This window comes from Taeniopygia guttata, chromosome 2 (assembly GCF_048771995.1).
Source record: "Taeniopygia guttata chromosome 2, bTaeGut7.mat, whole genome shotgun sequence".
Lineage (NCBI taxonomy): Eukaryota > Metazoa > Chordata > Aves > Passeriformes > Estrildidae > Taeniopygia > Taeniopygia guttata.
The window spans coordinates 125269954-125288427 of record NC_133026.1 but is presented as its reverse complement, the minus strand read 5'-3'; the positions used below and the strand labels follow the sequence as shown (position 1 = coordinate 125288427).

The 18474-nt window shown below is 38.1% G+C and overlaps 1 long non-coding RNA gene across 1 annotated transcript; it reads right to left on the bottom strand.

Moving 5' to 3' along the window:
• Positions 1-401: 401 nt before the first annotated feature.
• Positions 402-14054, bottom strand: LOC140682446 (uncharacterized). Its single transcript, XR_012054215.1, has 2 exons — positions 7209-14054; positions 402-4394 (listed from the first exon to the last, which is right to left on the bottom strand). It is a non-coding gene; the product is annotated as an uncharacterized lncRNA (long non-coding RNA).
• Between the last annotated feature and the right edge of the window lie 4420 nt (positions 14055-18474).

Here is an 18474-nt window from a genome sequence, read left to right as displayed (position 1 = left end):
TTCTTAATAGATCACATTTGTTGGGAAAACATATGGAAGTGGTGGAAATCAGCAATAAAAATCCTTCAGAATTAAAACGAAGGTTCATAACATTTTCTTTACAATATATGTTCCACACAAGATATTTCATACATTTTTTCTCCTTTTCTGGGGAGATCTAAAAAAGGAGCAGATAAAAGATGCATCTAAAGAGGTGCAGATATAGAATTAGAATTCTGTATGATACGAACAGACATTGTTCAAGAACCTGTTATAGTAACATATGTTAATATAACAGGTACTTTTATAGTTACTCTTCTGTTACTGTTCATGTTACTGTTATAGTAACAGGTATATTCATATGGAGTCTGGGGGTAAATGAAGGGGCAGTTGTAAATAGATAACTAAACTTTTCACATAGATTATATGGTAGTAACAGAAGAGAATCTTTTATTAGAACACAGAAACACAGAAAATAGAAGAAAACATCTGGGGGAAATGTTGGAACAAAAATTAAAGTAATTGGTCTCCAATCCTTGTACAAGTCTTTTCATTCTGTATGTATGGTTTTTTATTAGCAAACCCTAGAAACTTCACAGCTGCTACAAACCAATGTTGCTACAACAACAAAAACCTAGCAAGTAACACAGAAGAATTCCCAAATATTTTACTTACCCTAAAACACACAATACATCACTACTGAAACATAGCTGCTTATGGACAAGGAACCTGGCAAATTTTCATTAACATCCAATAATACACAATGGTTTAGGATGGGACATTAAAGATTTTTTTCAGCAGGCAGAAATTCTATAGGAAGTTTAATTTCCAGGGGTCAGATTTCATTATTTTCTTTTAAAGATTATTCTTATGTTGAGAACAATGGGATTTTTAAGATCTTCAAATTTTAAGAGCATCATAGTATATTCAGTAAGTAAATACTCATTGTTAGAGCTGACTGAAGCGAGGTGACACTCTGTGGTCAATTCCCACCACATCCTGAGAAGTCTTCCATCCAACTGTTGCTTAGCTGGTGGAATCCAGTTTAGGTTATTGCACTACTTTTGAGCAATACAAGGAACTGAAATGTTGAATTTCAAGTCCTGTTGTGGAAATAATATTTTATTTGGAAAAAAAATATTATTACTAATCTTCCCTGGTTTAGGATAGAAATTCCACTCTGTAACCAGAAGAGATTTCTTCAAGATAACCTCTTACAAACTTAGTGTTGTTAAGAGTAAACCCCTTTAGTCTACAGAGATCAATAACAGCAATGAGATATCTTTGGTAGATAGAAGTCAGTGAATCAATCACTATGTAAGGAAATAAATCAGAGGGAACTCTAGAAGGCACCTCAATGAACACTTTTATCTAAATCAGTGTGATTTATGAAGCAGCTTTCAAACTCAGAAAAATATATTGAGATTTTTCACTATCAATCAGTCATATCATGCTTCTCAGTGAAAGTAAGAATATGTGCTTATTTTTACACCCTAGGAAAGAAAACTGGAGTTGTTTGAGAAAATTTTTTGTTGCAGACTTCAAGGGCAAAACATGGTTCAGAAAGAACCCAAAAGTGGTGGCTATGATTTAGGAAATAAGCACATAGTGGGAGATTGAGGATATTCAGAGAGTAAAGCTTTTCAAAGAGAAATAAATTACTCTGGCTCATGACCATATTGACAGTTCTTGAATATCTCCAGTGAGGGAGACTCCACAACCTCTCCGGGCAATGTGTTCCAGTGCATGCTCACCTGGACAGTAAAGAAATTCAGGTGGAATTTCCTGTACATCAGTTTCCTCCCATTGCTTCTTGTCCTACTGTTTTGTGTCACCAAGAAGAGTCTGGGAACATCCTCTTGACTCCCACCCTTCAGATACTTACAGACATGGATGAGGCAACCATTCATTGTCTCTTCTCAAGGTTGAGCAGGTTCAACTCCCCAGGCCTTTCCTCATAAGAGAGGTGATCCAGTCCTCTCATCACCTTTGTAGCCCTCCACTGGACCTGCTCCAGGGTCTCCATGTCTCTCTTATGCTGAGGAGTCCAGAGCTGGACACAGAACTCCAGATGTGGTCTCAACAGATCTGAGTAAAGGGGCAGGACCAGCTCCCTTAGCCTGCTGGAAATGCTCTTTCTAATGCACCCCAGGATATTATCGGCCTTCTTGGCCACAAGGACACACTGCTGGTTCATAGACAGCTTGTTGTCCTCCAGGACTTCCAGGTCCTTCTCCACAGAGCAGTTTTCCAGCAGGATGGCCCTCAGACTGTACTGGCGCCTGGGATTGCTCCTCCCTAGGTACAAGAACCTGCATTTGCCTTTGTTGAATTTCAGATGGTTCTTCTCTGCCCCTCTTTCCAGCCTGTCAGGGTTTTTCTGAAGGGCTGCACAGCATCCTGATGTATCAGCCACTCCTCCCAGCTTTGTGTTGTCAGGGAACTTGCTGAGGAGGCCTCTGCCCTTTCATTCAAGTTATTGATGAAAAGTTAAACAGTACTGAGCCCAGTACTGAACCTTGGGGGACACCACCAGTGATAGGCCTCCAGCTAGACCATGTGCCACTGATTACAGCCCTCTGGGATCTGCTGTTCAGCCAGTTCTCAAACTACCTCTCTGTCGACTCACACAGTCCACACTTCTTAGTTTGCCTGTGAGGATATTGTGAGAGACAGTGTCAAAAGTCTTGAAGTCAAGGTAGACAATATCCACTGCTCTCCCCTCATCCATCCTGGTTGTAGCTTCATCATAGAAGGCAATCAGACTGGCCAAGTATGATTTACCCTTAATTAATCCATGCTACTCCTGATCACCTTCTTGTAGTCCATGTGGATAGAGATTGTCTCCAGAAAGAGGCCTTCCATCACTTTTCCAGGGGTTGAGGTGAGGTGAGGCAACTGACAAGTAGTTCCCTGGATCCTCCTTCTTGCCCCTTTTGAAGACTGAGCTGATATTTACTTTCTTCCAGACCTCAGGCAGCTCTCTTGATTGCCACAACCTTTCAAAGATCATTGTGAGCAACCTCACTATGGGTGTCCACCAGCACCCACGGACTTGTGGATTTCAATTTTGCCTAGCTCTCTAGCCCAATCCTCTTGGACCAAGGTCTTTCTTCCAACATCCCTTTACCCTGGTCTTTTGGGCCAGAGATTCCTGAGGGCTGGTCTTGCCAGTCAAGACCAATGCAAAAAAAAGCATTTAATAACTGCCTTTTCTGCACTCTGTTACCAGGGTTCTCCCCTCCATTTAGTAATGGCCTCACCTTATCCTTACTTTTCCTTTTGCTATTGATGTGTTTGAGAAAGCATTCCTTGTTGTCCTTGATGTCCTTGGCCAGGTTAAATTCCAGAGGGGCCTTGGCCTTCCTTGTCTCAGTTCTACTTACTCTGACAACCTCTTTATGTTCATTCCAAGTTGCCTGACCTGCTTCCATCTCCCGTGTGTTTCCAACTTACACTTGAGTAATGACAGAAGATCCTTATTCATCCACACAGGTCTCTTTCCTCCTTTACCTGATTTTTTGCTCATTGGGATGAATATTTTTTGAACCTGGAGGAAGTGATCCTTAATAATTATCCAACTCACTTGGATCACTCTTCTCTGCAGGGCCTGTTGCCATGGGATTCTTCCAAGAAGATCCCTGAAGAGGATAGAGTTAGCTCACCTGAATTCCATGGCTGCAATCTCTATGTGCCATCCTGCTTCCTCCTTGCCTGATACTGAGCTCCACAATCTCATAGTTGCTTCAGCCAAGGCTGCTCCCCAACCTTCACATATCCAATGAGGCCTTTCCTGTTTGTTAGTATGAGGTTGAGCAGCAAACCATTCTTTCTGGGATCCTTGACTACCTATAACAGGAATTTGTCATCAGTGCTTTCCAGGAACCTCAAGGACTATTTGTGTTTTGCTGTGTTGCTTCTCCAGCAGATGTCAGAGTAGTTAAAGTCCTCCACAAGAACTGGTTCCTGTGACTTTGAGGCTGCTTCAAGCTGCCTCCAGAAGGCCCCATCCACTTCCTCCTCCTGATCACCCACAACAGTGTCCCCATGACAACAACACATGGCACAGCAGGGTCAGTGTGACCATTTGGGCAAATCATTAGTTATCGCAGTCTTTTTATAGCAATAGTAACACAGGTAGTCTGAACCTACATATTTTGAAAGACTTTTATATTTACTAAAGTCTCAAGATGACTGAAGACTTAGATCAATGTTTTTCCTCTCACAATAGCAGAATTCGCCTGGTTTGAAAACAGTCACTTTTAAGTAGTTATTCCTGCTGCTTCCCTCCCCAGCAAAGGTATGCTTACACCTAAAACACCAAGGCATGGACAGCCTGAAAACTTCATCTCTGAAACCTCTGATATGTCAGGAAGTGGGAGAGGAAATTTTGAGCAATGACTCCAAGGGCAAATCTGAAAGGGAAGGAAAAAGAAAAATAGTCTTCTATTTGGAGTTAGTTATCAAAATTTGCATTGTAGATCTAAGGTAACAAAAGTAAACACATGCTTATGTATCTAGGCAGAGCTTTAGTTAATTCACAATCAGATCTGCAGCATTTTTTCTTATCAGAAATATAATATATTTTCTTTCTAACTGTTTCTTGATGTCAGCTGGCTGGAAAAAGTTTGAACCAACAAATACCTCACCACCACAATGCAACTATCTCAGGATGCCCCTTTTGAGCACTTGGGCTGCAATATTGGTGTTTCACGTAGTTGTTAGAAATTGTTTAAAGGAAATGCAAAATAATTTGGGATACAATATTGCTGCAAACAAAATTAGGGTTAGTGTCTCAAATAATGGCTCACAGTAGATATGAGTCGCATAAACTAGGCTTTGCATAGTCTTTTTCTTCCCTGGGTAAGGAGTTGGTGTGGGTTTTTTTGCATGTTGTTAGCATAACATTTTATTTCTGAAATGAAAGACAAATTTTCAGTAATTTCTTAGAATTTTTCAACCCTTTTTTCTTATTGATTCCTATTCTGTATCCTCAGTGGATTTAATATATGCTTCTTTTCTTAATTCCTTCCTGTTCTCTCTCTTAAACTTACATGCCTATGATACTATGGTATAATTTGTGAATGCTGTTGGCTTTGGACAGCTGCAGTTTCATTACAGGCTCATGAAAACTCTAAGAAAATGCATTGAAAAGTAATTTTCTTTACAGCTCCTTTTCTTACTCATTTTCTTTTTAAAAAACAGCCTTCATTTAAGAAGCAGTAATAATCTCAAGCAGCTATTTTACCTCCACTCTCTGTGTCAGACTGCTGAAAGGTGTGGAGTTGGCAAACATTGCATGACTCAGCCTGATATCTCAATCACACTCCAGAATAACAATAGATTGACCTTAAGGAAATGGCATTACAGAGAACAAAGAAAATCACACAGAACAATAGGAAGGAAAGAAGGAGAGGAAAATAATAGAAATGCCCTTGAAATAGAGAGCCCCTTCCCTGCCCCCCTTCTAAATAAATTTTGTTTTTCCAGAGGACTGTGTAAGTAGTGGTCTGCTAAGGGCTGATGCTTTCCTATGGGGAGCAGGAAGTTTTTATTTTAAAACCACAATATAATAAAATGATATTATTATTTAATCTATAAAAATTAATAGTGTTTTAATTAATTATAATTGCTATTATTGTCAAACTGAAGTTTAGATAACTTCTCACTTGTTTTGGTGATAGGGAGGGAAAGAACTGATACTGATACTGCTGAGCCCAAAGAGACAAAACGATCTCTCAAAAAATTCTCATTTTCAAGCAAGGCCCTATAAAAGAGAGATTTACAGCTATTCTCCCTGCAGCACGTGCCTTCTCAGTATTCCCCGGGACAGTCTCCAGCTCCAGAAGAGCCTGTGAGACCTGCCCAGGAGATGGAGCCAATCCCACTGCTCAGACTCATAGTCTTACTAACATTTTACAGGGAGACTGAGAAGCTGCAATATTTATGATTAAACACTGAGCTGTGATGACTTTGAGCACAGGGTCAAATAATGTGAACACTGTGCTGTTCCCCTGTTCCCATTCATACCCCTAAAAAATGAAGAGTAGAGAAATGCATTGGAGGGGTTATAGTAACACATGCTTCATTCTGTTGATATCTTTTATATTATTTAATTTTATTATTTATTATTTATACATTTTATTATTATGCACAAAGCAATACATATTGTCCCTCTATGGACTGATGTTTGGTTTTGATAATACCATTTGCCTCACTATGGCCTGAAGCTTGAATAGAACATCATGAGGTCTTCTGTCTCCAAAGTCTCCACTCCTCTTAATTTCAACCTTTCCAAATGGCATCTGCTGGATTTGAGGGTATTTAATTTTAGTCTCAAGGGTATTAATGTGGATTATCACGTTTACTATTTAAAATATCTAAGGTGATTATGCAGCTGATAATAAAGGATGATCTTTCACAATGCTTTAGGGTCTTTAAATGCAGGGTCTTATTCAGATTTTGAAGAAGATTGCAGATTCTGTTCATGAGAATAACTCTTAAAATTCACATGTTTCAAGGGAAGGAGCATTACATTATGAAGCTTTTGAAAGCTGGAAAGGACTCTTAAATATTATAATACTATAACAACATCCACAGCTTTTTGCTCAGCAGGTACCACACTGAGCTCAGCTTCTATTTGATTAAGACTTCACCGTCTGGAAAGATCTTCCTCTGAGGAAGAGGGTGTTTCTCTCCTGGCTTTTCTAGAGGTACTAATCTGCAATTTATACAGTCCTTTTAAAATGGACACACAGCAAATTTTCTAACCAAACTGCCAGTAGGAGTTAAGAGCGACAAAATGCAAGAGAGCAAATTAGTATAAATAGATAGGAAGAAAATAGAAGTATCACAGCAACAACTGTTCCAATCAGCTCTACTGGGGCAATTAGAAAAAAAAAAGGAAAAAAACCTAAACAAATGTATTAGTCTTTCATAATTACAGGAGATACTTTATTAAAATTTATCTTATTTCTAAAGAACAGCTAAATATAAAGTAGATGCAAACCTTAAGGCCTGCTTAGTCATTTCAGAAAGTAACAAGGATTTTCTTCTCACGAGGACTTCGCTGAGGCATTACAAGGAAGGGAAGTATCAGTTCAGCTCTACAGGCACTAGGCTATTCTTTCATAATTTTAAATCCCCAGTCTGAGTAAAGCATGACTATGAGAGTAAGATAGTCTCATTTTATGCAAGATTATACATGTTAATGTGATTTTTTTACTTACCCTTTCCTGTATTCTTCTGTTTGCAGAGTGATAAGAATACACTCAGCTTTTGCTTTGAACCAGACAAGGAAAACAGAGAGAGCTTATGTTTGTGAGCATGATAACTTACTTGCAAACTTGTAGGGATGTGGAAAATTCCAAAGGCTACTAATTACCATGTAGAATAATTCATTTAATTAGTCCTAAGTTTCCTCTGTAAAATGTAAGTAGGGGATCTACCCTTCCCTTAATAGGAAGCAGCTGTTCATTAAACAAGTCCACAGAAAAGCACCTTTTAACTACTATTCCAGGAGCTGAATTAATTTCATTTTAGACTCATTTAGACTCCACCAAAGAATATAATAGGGTTTGTTTTTTTTTTCCTTAAAGGTGGATGAATTAACACAGTCCAATATTTGTGATGCAAAGACAAGCCTATATGCACACACATACAGGGAGGGAGTGTGTAGAAGCAGCTCAGGCAGTTGCAGGAAGCAACACAAGTGAGCAAACAGCCAATACTGATGATGGAGACAGAGGATTCCCTTTAAAGTGGATAGAAGGTGGACTGTACTTAGCTTGTACTTTGCCTTTCAGCCTTTAGTCGGTCTTGTCACTCTTATTAATATATTTCATATGCAGTCCTTACATCCAGCATAAATGAATGAGATCTTAGACTATGATCTGAATGTGTATATTTCTTGCTTTCTTTACCAATATCCACAACGCTGTTGATGATAATGGCAGTTTTCTGTTACAGAAGTGCTGACAGAAATCAAACACAATTGCTGCTTTCCTTAGTACCTTAAAAGAGATCTGTGTGATCTCATTTAGTGTCATAAACCTTTTAATTAATTTTCTTAATATTTCTGTGAAAACTGGTGATAATCCAATACATTTTATGAATTTTTTTTTTTCAAAAGTACATTTAGTTAGCAGCAAACTTTTAAATGTCACAGCAAATTTTATGTAGGAACAAATTTCACTATTGAGCTTACGACAGAACAAATCTAAAACCAGTTTGCTTAAATTTATTGTAGTGGGTTTCACAAGACAACTTTAAGTAAAAAAATGAAGGGATAGACCTGAGTAGTTTTTTAAATTGGAATTAATGGTTGCAGTTGAGCAGCATTACATTTAACAGATCCAGAACTTAAATCTTTGGAATTCTACTTTCCATGGAGCAGAAGACCCTTTCTCTAGGAAGTTTTCATTTCTGCTTGTCAGACACTCAGTAGATACAGAGAAGACCACATGTAAGAAACTCTTTACAGCTCAGACTTTCACTTTTGAAATGTAAAATGTGCCTATCATTCACTGACATTTACTCTCCTCCTACTACAGACATGCAATTTTAGCTACAAAAACAGCTCTGTTGAGAGCAAAGGAGAAACACAGATACATTAAAACATATATGCCTATGTGATTGATATTTCTTCTGCCATAATTGAAGCCTTGCAGAAATATTTAATTTCAGGAAAATAACCATGTGGAAAGGCTTTCAGAAGGTAGAGTTTCAGAACAGACATTCAGAATTAATACACTAATAAATCCAGAAAAAAACCCAACTTTTTAATGCCTTCCAAGTTCCAAAATTAAAACAAAAATGAAATGATCTTATGAAAATTATAACCTCAGATTTATATCAAAAGGTGTGCTTGCATGTAAAAAGAGCTGCATATCAGTTTCTCCAAAACCTAAAAACCAGCACATTATGCAAAGACCTGTTAGAAGAGACAGACAAGTGCTTCACTTATTCTTTGGAGACCTTAAATCAGACATTAGATGTGGGTTGCATTTTCTAAAAGTTTTGAATTCTTTTGGGTAATTGATTCTGAAATGCTCAAATACAGTTTCAAAACTAATTACTAAAGCACATTAACAGTAGTTACACAACAATATGGTTTCATTATGGCCTATAATGTATTTTTCCAAACACCCATTAGGATGCAAATCCAGTCTTTGTGTTTTGGAGTCCATTGTTTTGCAGGCATTTGGGGTCATTACACCTATGGTCACTTATGGGTCACTGAACTCTGTGATTGCTGCATATGCTATCAGTGAAATATGATGAGAACACTAGACTTTATGACAACACATAAACACAAAAAATTGCATTAGAGGAAATAAAAATTTATCAGGAAGTACAAATATTTCTGTGAAAAAGTATGGACTGGGAGAAGACTGGTATTAGAAAAGAGAAATTTAGGTGAACACCTCAGGAGAGTTTCTATAACTTATGGTCTCAAAAAAGATCTAAAATATCTATCTTTTGAGTTGTAAATTATTTGAAAACACATCTGTCAAATGCAAAACTGTCAATAGCAGCTACTGACATAATGGAGGAGGAGAGAAGGCATTAAAGAAATGCTCCATTGCTTACAGTGGTTGTTTAAAGAGATTAACAGGTTAACTTAGCCAAATAAAGTGAGTTGCCTTTTCACTTCAACATCGTCTTCTTCCTGAGGCAGGCACTCCTGCACCCTTCTCCTTACTGTGACAATTAAATGCAGATCCCAAGTTAATGTGCAGGTTGCTAATAAGATCTTTAGCATAATATTCCCTTGCCCCACAATGGATACATGGTGGAAAGAAGTGCTTCCAAGTAGCTGGCCCTAATTGTACTGATTTACAGTGACTCATTGTGATAAGTAAGCCTCCTAAGTAAGTGTCACTCCTCCCACATTTACTTTTCACTTATCAATGATTAAGTAAATAGAAATAATATCTGGGAGTGGGACCATAGCTACCAATATGTCTATAATTTCACAGAGTGCAGGATTTGGAGTAGCCATAATGATTGTACCAAAAATTTACTGACAGAACAGTAAATAACAGCATGAAATGGACAAGAAATTCATTTAGATATTAGACAAGTTAGAATTATATGAAAAGAAGTGGTACTAAAAGCACCAGATATTGTCTCCTTACAGTTTCTACCTGATCTTGAAGGGGGTGATCAGTCTGAGTACAGTGGAAACTTTGAGACACTCGAAGTGATATGGGCATTCATTCAACATCTAAAAATGATTTCTTTAGTAGCACAATATTCCATGGTTGACATGTAAGTAGATAATGAGGCAGTAGAGGGGATTAAGAGAAAGAATTACTTGATAGTCTAAGTGGGAGGGAGAAAAAAGGTAGAAAGTATGGCTAATAAGGAAGAGCCAAAGGTAATGGCCAAAAATTTGATGTAATGAACAAGAATAAAATGTCTCAGAAGGGGAGGTATCATAGCCAGATTTATGTTCAAAACCATGGACATTATAACAATTAATAAAAACATTAGGTAACGTATTGGGGGGGTTTTGTTCACTTCGATTTTTGGACTGGATGTTGACATTCAATGCAGCACTGGATAAGAATCATAAGAAACAAAGTCAGATTATACATTGTTGGTGGAGAGACACCAGAGGAAATAATTTAGGACAAAGTTATATAAATGGCTCATCAGGTAGCAATTTATAAAGAAACATGATTAAGTTTGGAGGCAACAGGATCTTTGTCATACTCCTTGTTGAACTTGCTGAAAACAAACATCATGGACATTAACTTTTGAGATTTAGAGAAACATTCATTTTTTTTTTAGAAGCCAATTAATCCTACACATTTTTTTGTGATTTCCTGGTAGACATTGTTAGAATTATATCTGATTTCAGCTTCCACTCAGGAAGTGACTCGTCTACCTAACTGATGCTATCAGCTCTCTGAGGGGGCTTTTGCTTCCTCTCCATAATGCAGAGGCCTTCATTGTCTGCTTCATCTTTGCTGTGATGCTCACTCAACACCATATTGCTCAGTGATGGCTGATGAACTGCTAACATTTATTCCACTTAGTGCATCCACTTCTTTGCAGTGGATCATGGTCAATACGTTTTAAGAACCTGCAATGGTTAATAACAGGTGTGCACAGACATGGATGGTCACCTAGAAATGTGCCAAAATAATTTCATGCTGACATTCCATTTCAGAAACATTACTTGGTTTAATGTGCTTAGTTAAACATTTCTGTTAGTCTTAGCCTCTAAACAGGTACCTGCATAAGATTAAACAAGTATGGCATCATCAAGTATGGTTTAAATTGCTCTTCACTTGCTCCTCACTGACCACCAAAACTAGAAGCCATTTGTTGAGAGGGGCAAATACTACTTCTAATTCACTGAGGTCTTAAAAGAAGCACATGATGGGGACCCTTCCTTCTTTGTCCAATATCCTCCTGTGAAATTCTTAGCAGTATGCCATTATTGCAAAACTGAGCCCTTCTTTTCATATCCTGATCTTTGTTGCACCAATAATTCAGCTGACATGACAAGAAGAGATGAGCATGTAATCAGGCCTGTAGGTGATGCTTCTGGCCAACTGCAATTTTCAAAGAAACCGTGCTTCTTATTTGCTCTTCTGCTGACAAGGTCAAATCCAAATGTAGGTACAAAATTTTGTGTAGGACTTTCTTTTGCCATGGAATTTGCTTAGACAGACATCAACTCAAGGAGTTTCAGAAAGTGGTTATTAAGAAGGTTTCCCAATCACATATTAACCATCCCTTGTTAGTGTTAAAGTGGTGTCTCATGGTGTCTCTGGTCATTCTGTAAATGTGAGTCATCATCCCACACATAAGGAGCAAGAAGCACTATTCAATTTTCATATAGAGGCTTCCTGATCAAGCACAAATTTTCCTAGGTTTCTGTGAAGCCTAGGTATCTCTCTCCGCAGAAATTTGTTCTTATTCTTGAAATTATTAGGTTAGATAAATTCAAATTTTGCTGTGAATCCTGCAACTCAGCAGAGCTGGATATTCATTCTCTTCATAGATGACTGTAACCGCTTAGTTTTTTATCAGCTTGGTAGACTTTTATTGGCATTCCTGCTTTTTTGGTCATCTCTGTTCTAGGTATTAATTTCTATTTCAGGCTTGAAATAATCATACCCTGCTTTGTGAAATGCATATAATTCAGGAGGAGAATGTCCCAAAGATTATATCTTAGAATAGGGTTTATCATCATATTGAGAGATCTTTGAGATCTGTGGATTATTTCATAGGAGGCCTCTAAAAGGAAAGAAAATAAAATTCCTGTGTGCTGTGGCAGGTAGGCAAATGCTTCTGGGAAGAACACACCTTTATTAATCCACACCTCTATCACAAATATGTAGGAGTTCACAGATCCTAAGAATTTTGAAAAAGTCAGAAGAGAAGCTGCTAAAATATGGCTACTACTTGGATCCAATCAATTCTGCCCCAGTTAAAAAGCTCAGAGCTAAAATCAGTGTGTTCTCACAAAACAGTCTTTTGGCTGATGTAGTTGGTATCATGGCCCATATATGTATAAAATCACAAAACATCACACAAGGGCTTTGTAATTTCTGAATACCTGTTTTATAATGTGTATCAAGGTGCATAAGTGTCAACCCTATTTGACATATTTATATGATCACTTATTACCAACAAGACTTCCTGCATCATTCTTGAACTGTTGTTTGATACTGTGTTGTTTAACACACACAATTCAATATTTAATATTAATTTTATGTTCTATTGTTTAAGATTCACGATAAGTCTTTGGCAGATGTATGTAATGGTGAAAATGTATTCACAGTAAGGTAGGGAGCACTGAGAATAATAATTTTTTGGTAATTGAGTGAGAGAAGGGAAAAGAGAAAAATAGATAATCTGCTGTGCCATAAGTGACATTCAAACAGGAACCAGCCACATGTAACTTCAAAGTAGAGAAATTCCTCTATGTGTGGCATTGTTTACTTGTCACATACTAATTTTACACATTGTTTAAGCAGCAATGAAACTGAGAAGCATTTTCTGAGCTATCATATTTTTAACTCACTTCATCTTGAAAAACTGCTTTCAGGAACAAAATCTGGATTTAGGCATTGGAGGGGTGGGAATAAAAAGGAATCTTTTTCTTTAAGTCTAGCTCTTATCTTGACTGAAATAAACATTTCTATCCTCAGAATACTTCAGTTTAAAAAATAAATTTTAAGACATGCATAATCTGTAACAAATAGTAAAGCTAGCCAAGAATCCAGTAGCTCAGAAAGAAAAAGTGTAGGGAATAAAAGAAGAGGCAAAAAGGTTAAGATAAGAGAAGACTATGCTGTTCTGTGGATGGGATCCAGTGCCTCTGACACCCACATGGAAATATTTCCCACAAAGTAGAAAAGTTTCAGCTATGGTTTCCCAGTGGCAGAACTCATTTTGGTGGCTCATTAGCTGTTGGAGCCAAGACAGGACAATGGAACCTGTAAGGCCCAGGCATGGGTCAAACAGTCAGAGAAATAAAGCACGTGGGAAAGGAAGCAGGAGTCAAAGGAAGCAGGAACAGGCAGGGGGGCTCTGTTTACTCTTCCAAGTGACTCAAAAGACTCAGCACATGACACCAAGAATATTATTCTATTTTTTAAGGGAATATTTGTTTAGGTGAAGATTAAACTAAGAAAATTCTGATCTATGGGAACAGGGTCCCGTGATGCATTATTACTCACTGTGCAGGACTATTTCTCTGAAACAATACTGGAGGTCTGAAAATGTGACAGGAAGGACAGTTACATAAAACATTTTTAATGTCATTTAAAATTCCATGTGGTCATGTGCTCACAATCCCTTTTTCAAAACTTTTGGTTCAGTAGTTCTAAATACTTTGGTTACTGGTATTAAGATTCTCCTGTTGATTTTTCAAAGCTGAAAGAGTTTAAGGGGACATTTGTGAGTTTGACTGAGCTACTTGCAGAAGCACTCAGAAAGAAGCACCTCAGGCTTTTTCACTGTTTCCCACACACAGCTTCTCCTTACACAGAGAGGAAACGTACTTCTGTGAAGTACAGCAACCACTAATGGCATTGATGAGGATCAAGGGAAAAAATATGTTCTTTCCCATGAATTTTTACAATCCAGATAGAAAAGGCCATCTTTTTTTGTGGCTTATATTATGAATATATATTTTTAGAATAGCTACTTTTTGCTTTCCTCTGACCGACCCCCTGTGCTGATCAGACAGAGAAGTCTCTGTTCAAATTTCCACTGTCTTTCTGGGCTGAGAGCATCAGAGAAACTCATCTCTGCCATGTCTTGATTTCAGTCAGCAAATCAATAAATTTACATCAAGACAGGACTTGTGTACTTAGTTTGGAGCATGCTGGTAAGTGAATGCTTGTTATAATTTATCTGCTACAATGTATGGCAACAGTGTGAAATTAGAAAAAGAATGTCCTTTAGGATAACTTCACACTTTTTAATTGCATTTTGTGGGTTCCTCTTTTATTTTTTTAATATTAAGAAAAGAAGGCAGGACAGAGAATGAGACATAAACAGAGAAAAAGAAGAGTGGGACAAATTTTCAAAAGCAATTCTTCATGCTAAAGGCTCACCTTGTGATCACTGATTACTGACTTTTAGGTCCTGAATTTGAGAATCCCCAAATAGCTAGCTTCTGCTTTTCTGGATACAACACCCCACTTTATCTGCATTACCATAGTCAAATTACACAGGAGAAGATCCCGAGGGAAACTCTAAATCTCTGTCCCTCCAGAGGTATTTCAAGGTGTCAGCAGAATGTGCCCTGTTTGCCCTTGCAGCAGTCAGTGAGGAGAGCTGACAGGAGCATGCAGGTCAAGAGGCTGATGAGTCTAGTAAGGCATGTTGAAAGTTGTAGAGAATCTCTCTGAACCCCCTTTCATCCCGTAGGCACAAAATTCTGGCTAAACACTGAGCCTCTGAACTCCCACAGATTTCTGGTGGGTTTGATGTTTCTGAACCTGGCCTCAGTTCTTTCTACAATTTAGCTAAAATACCTCAGAAAGGATAGTACTGGTAGCATGGCATAGAGAAAGGAGTGACTCCTGTCCTGCCTGCTCTGCCTGAGAGAACATCTGCACTAAGCAGGGGGTTGGGGACCCTATTGGAGGCCCCGTCCAAGAGGAGAAAGCCTAGCTGCTAACCATTAGTAGTGAGCTGGGAAATAACAGTTAAATTTTTCAATATTAGCTGTGGTTTCATATACCAATTACTTATATTGGTCTTTCTAGGATGAAGTACCTACACAGTTTTGGCTGGTAACGCCTTAGAGAAATGTTCTGCTTGTGGACACCTTGGCATCCACGTCACATAATTTTCTTCTCCTTTCTTTTTCATTACTAAAAGCAATTGCCAAAAGAAATGTTGCTTTTGAGCAGTTCATCTGTGCACACTGTTTATATCTGAAGTAGAAATCCTCAGCTTTTAACCAAGATTCATTAACATCATAATCCTGTTTTATTAACACAGATTTCTGGAGTTCAGACTCTCATGCTGTTGTTGCTATTGCAAAAGCCAGTGAGATCAGATGAGACTCCTACAGCAACTGGAGAACAAGCAGTAGGAGCTGCTAATCTGTTAGAAATCAAACACTGCACCTTGTTATACATGATTATGGAGCTGTGGTGGTTTATGATGTATGTGCTACACTGCTGAACTTCTGAGGCAGTGAGCCCAGTTTATCACTACATTGAGCTTTGTTTTGTATTTGCTGCTCTCTTAGCTGCTTTAAGCTCACGTGTAGCCATGACTGCCTGGGACACCAGAGCATCAGCTTTTCTGCAGGGTTTGTCCATTTTAAGGATGCTGCTCCTGTGCTAGCCTTGAAGGCCCAGCAAGACTGCGCTGTCCAGGCTTGTAAGCCTTAGCCTTGCTGAGCTATACACACCTCACAGTGATACAGCTAAAATATTATTTTTGAACTGCACACAGCAACTCTTCACACCACACAAAAAGGAGTTGCTATAGGACTCAGTTGGAAGCATATGACAGAAAAACAGACAGGTCCTCTCTGTATTCCTGTAGGAAAGTGGTCTCAGTCCAGTCAACTCATTTTCTGTGTATGCCTCACTGCTGTCTGCTCCTGCAGGGTGCAGGTCATGGCTTTGTTGGTGCACTGCTCTGATCTGTCACTGAATGACTTAAAGAGCTTTTAGGTTGACTTTTTTACTGTCTTTGATGACATTGTAGATCCAGAAGCAGGAGATTCTTTGCTGTGCAAAACACCCTCTCTTAGTCCCTTCTCATTGAGATTTTACCCTTTTATTTTCCTCACTTTTTCTACTATATGCTCCAAAAAGAAATTGCTACTTTGTAGTGTTTGGTAATAAAGTACTAAAGAACAAATACAAGCAAAAGTGGATGGCACCTTTGATACTGTAAAGGCAGAAAAATTGCAAATTAAAATAATGTAGTAGTATTATATAACAGCCTGGCAAACCAGACTTGTTTGTTCATTATTTTAAAGATTAAACTATTTAAAAGAGCAATTTTTTTACTGTGAATGAGAAACACATATTTTTCAGTGTAAATTGTGAGTTCTCAGAACAACATTAAATGGTGTGATTCTGTCACTTCCCAGGATGTTTTATTATATGAAGTGCATACCATTAGTGGCAGAAATATTAAAAAAAAATTTCCTCTCTTCCTGTACATGCTTATTACCTGGTGGTTCTTCTTCAGGGACATCCCCTGAGTGCTTTATCTGCTGTCTTTATCTGTCTTTATCTGAGCATTGTTGCTAATAACACTCCCTAGTGACTGGCACTTTAATTTTGCTGGAATACACTTTTCCCACTATAGGAGTGGCTGCTGCTGTTGCTGCCCCGGGATCTGCACAACCAGTGTGTGACCCCATAACCTGAGATGACTTTATAACTTGAGACTATAGGAAAATGATTCTCCAGGAATGTCATGCTACCTCTGAGCCTGACGATTTTCACAAAGATCCCCAGTAAAATATTGGTAATGTAAAGTTGAAGGAGAGAAAATCTGCAGCTGAACTCACAGAATGACTTGGAAAACAAGTTAAATTAATTAAATGAACCTGAGTGCAAAAATATAGTTCTCAGTAATAATTTTTTTTCTGTAGCAATGTCAACTATGTTTTTGATAAATTAAAAAATGCATGCTGTAAAATAATTGAGTCCTGCAAAACAGTAAGCAACCTTGAAAGCTTTCCTTTTATCTTTCATTTCTAAAGTTCTGAGATAGGCTGTTAAAGCTTCTAGAAATATAAATTCTGAATCTCTGTAAAGCGTGTGAAATAACTATTCATGGAGACAGAACATTGATTCAGGCAATATTAATACCATCTTCAAAAAAAAAAAAAGCAAGGTCAAAAGGTTTAAATTTTTTTTCCTTACATCTAAGCAGGCAAGGGCATGATTTATCATGGTTGCCTCATCTCAACCAAAACATATTCTATTTCATGTTGAAACATAGCAGAAATTAATGTGTCAGTTCTTAATTATATTTTTACTTGCTTCTGGTATTTTGGTTTGGTTGGTTTGTTTTTTTGGGTTTGGTTTTTTTTTTTTTTTTCCTTTCCTTTTCTTTTCTAGGATTTAATTTCATCTCTAGTACAGGAAAACACAACCTGTGTGAGGTCTCCACTTCCCGAAGATTGAGCTGTTGCCTCTGGGACAGAGAGAGGAGCTATAAAGTGTTATATCAGGAAGTTTCAGACCACCACTTTTCACACAGGTACATGTAATGGTACTACACAAGAAACATCAGAGTGGTTCAGCTGGCAAAAACAACTAAACTATCTCAAGGCTTTTACTATGGGCTGCCTGCAGGAGGACCCAAGTCAAAAAACAAATTAAGCCAATAGGACTTCAGCAAGTATTAGAGCAGGTATTAGGGGATTTTCTTGACCTTCTTTTCTTAGCAGAGGCCCAGTTTAGGGACAGTACTGGGTTTTCTCTGTGGGGCAGGGGCAGGACCACTACAGGTCAAAGTGCCTTCCCTCCAGTACCATCTGTCTGCAGCTCCCAGTGCTACACAAGAATGGAAATTAGCCTGTACATTTTGGTAGCATAACCAGGAGTTAGGATAGCACAGTGTAAAATTAAAATAAAATTCTGTTTATTTTGGCTTAGCTACATTTATTCCTTATGTGAAGTTGCTAAAAGTCCAGTAAAAGTGTGGAAATCATGACCCTGATACCTTTTGTTTGCCTGACTGTAAGGACACCCTGGAATTTTTTAAGGATGTGTGACACTGCATGTTTCAGGTAATTTGTACTGCAGGCTCCCTAAGGAAATATCAGTAACCAACTTAATGAGTGCTAACTTATTCTGCCTCAAGAGAGGCAGCTGCAGAGATGTTGGCAGGGGAGTTTGTTCCCCTTTTGCAGCATCCCACTGTTTGTTTGTGCTCTGCCTTTATATTTCAGGGCTCATGCCACAGGTTTTTCATGGAGCTGAAATTAACTTCAAGTTCTACCCTATCTGATACCACATTATGTGGACTGTTATAAAA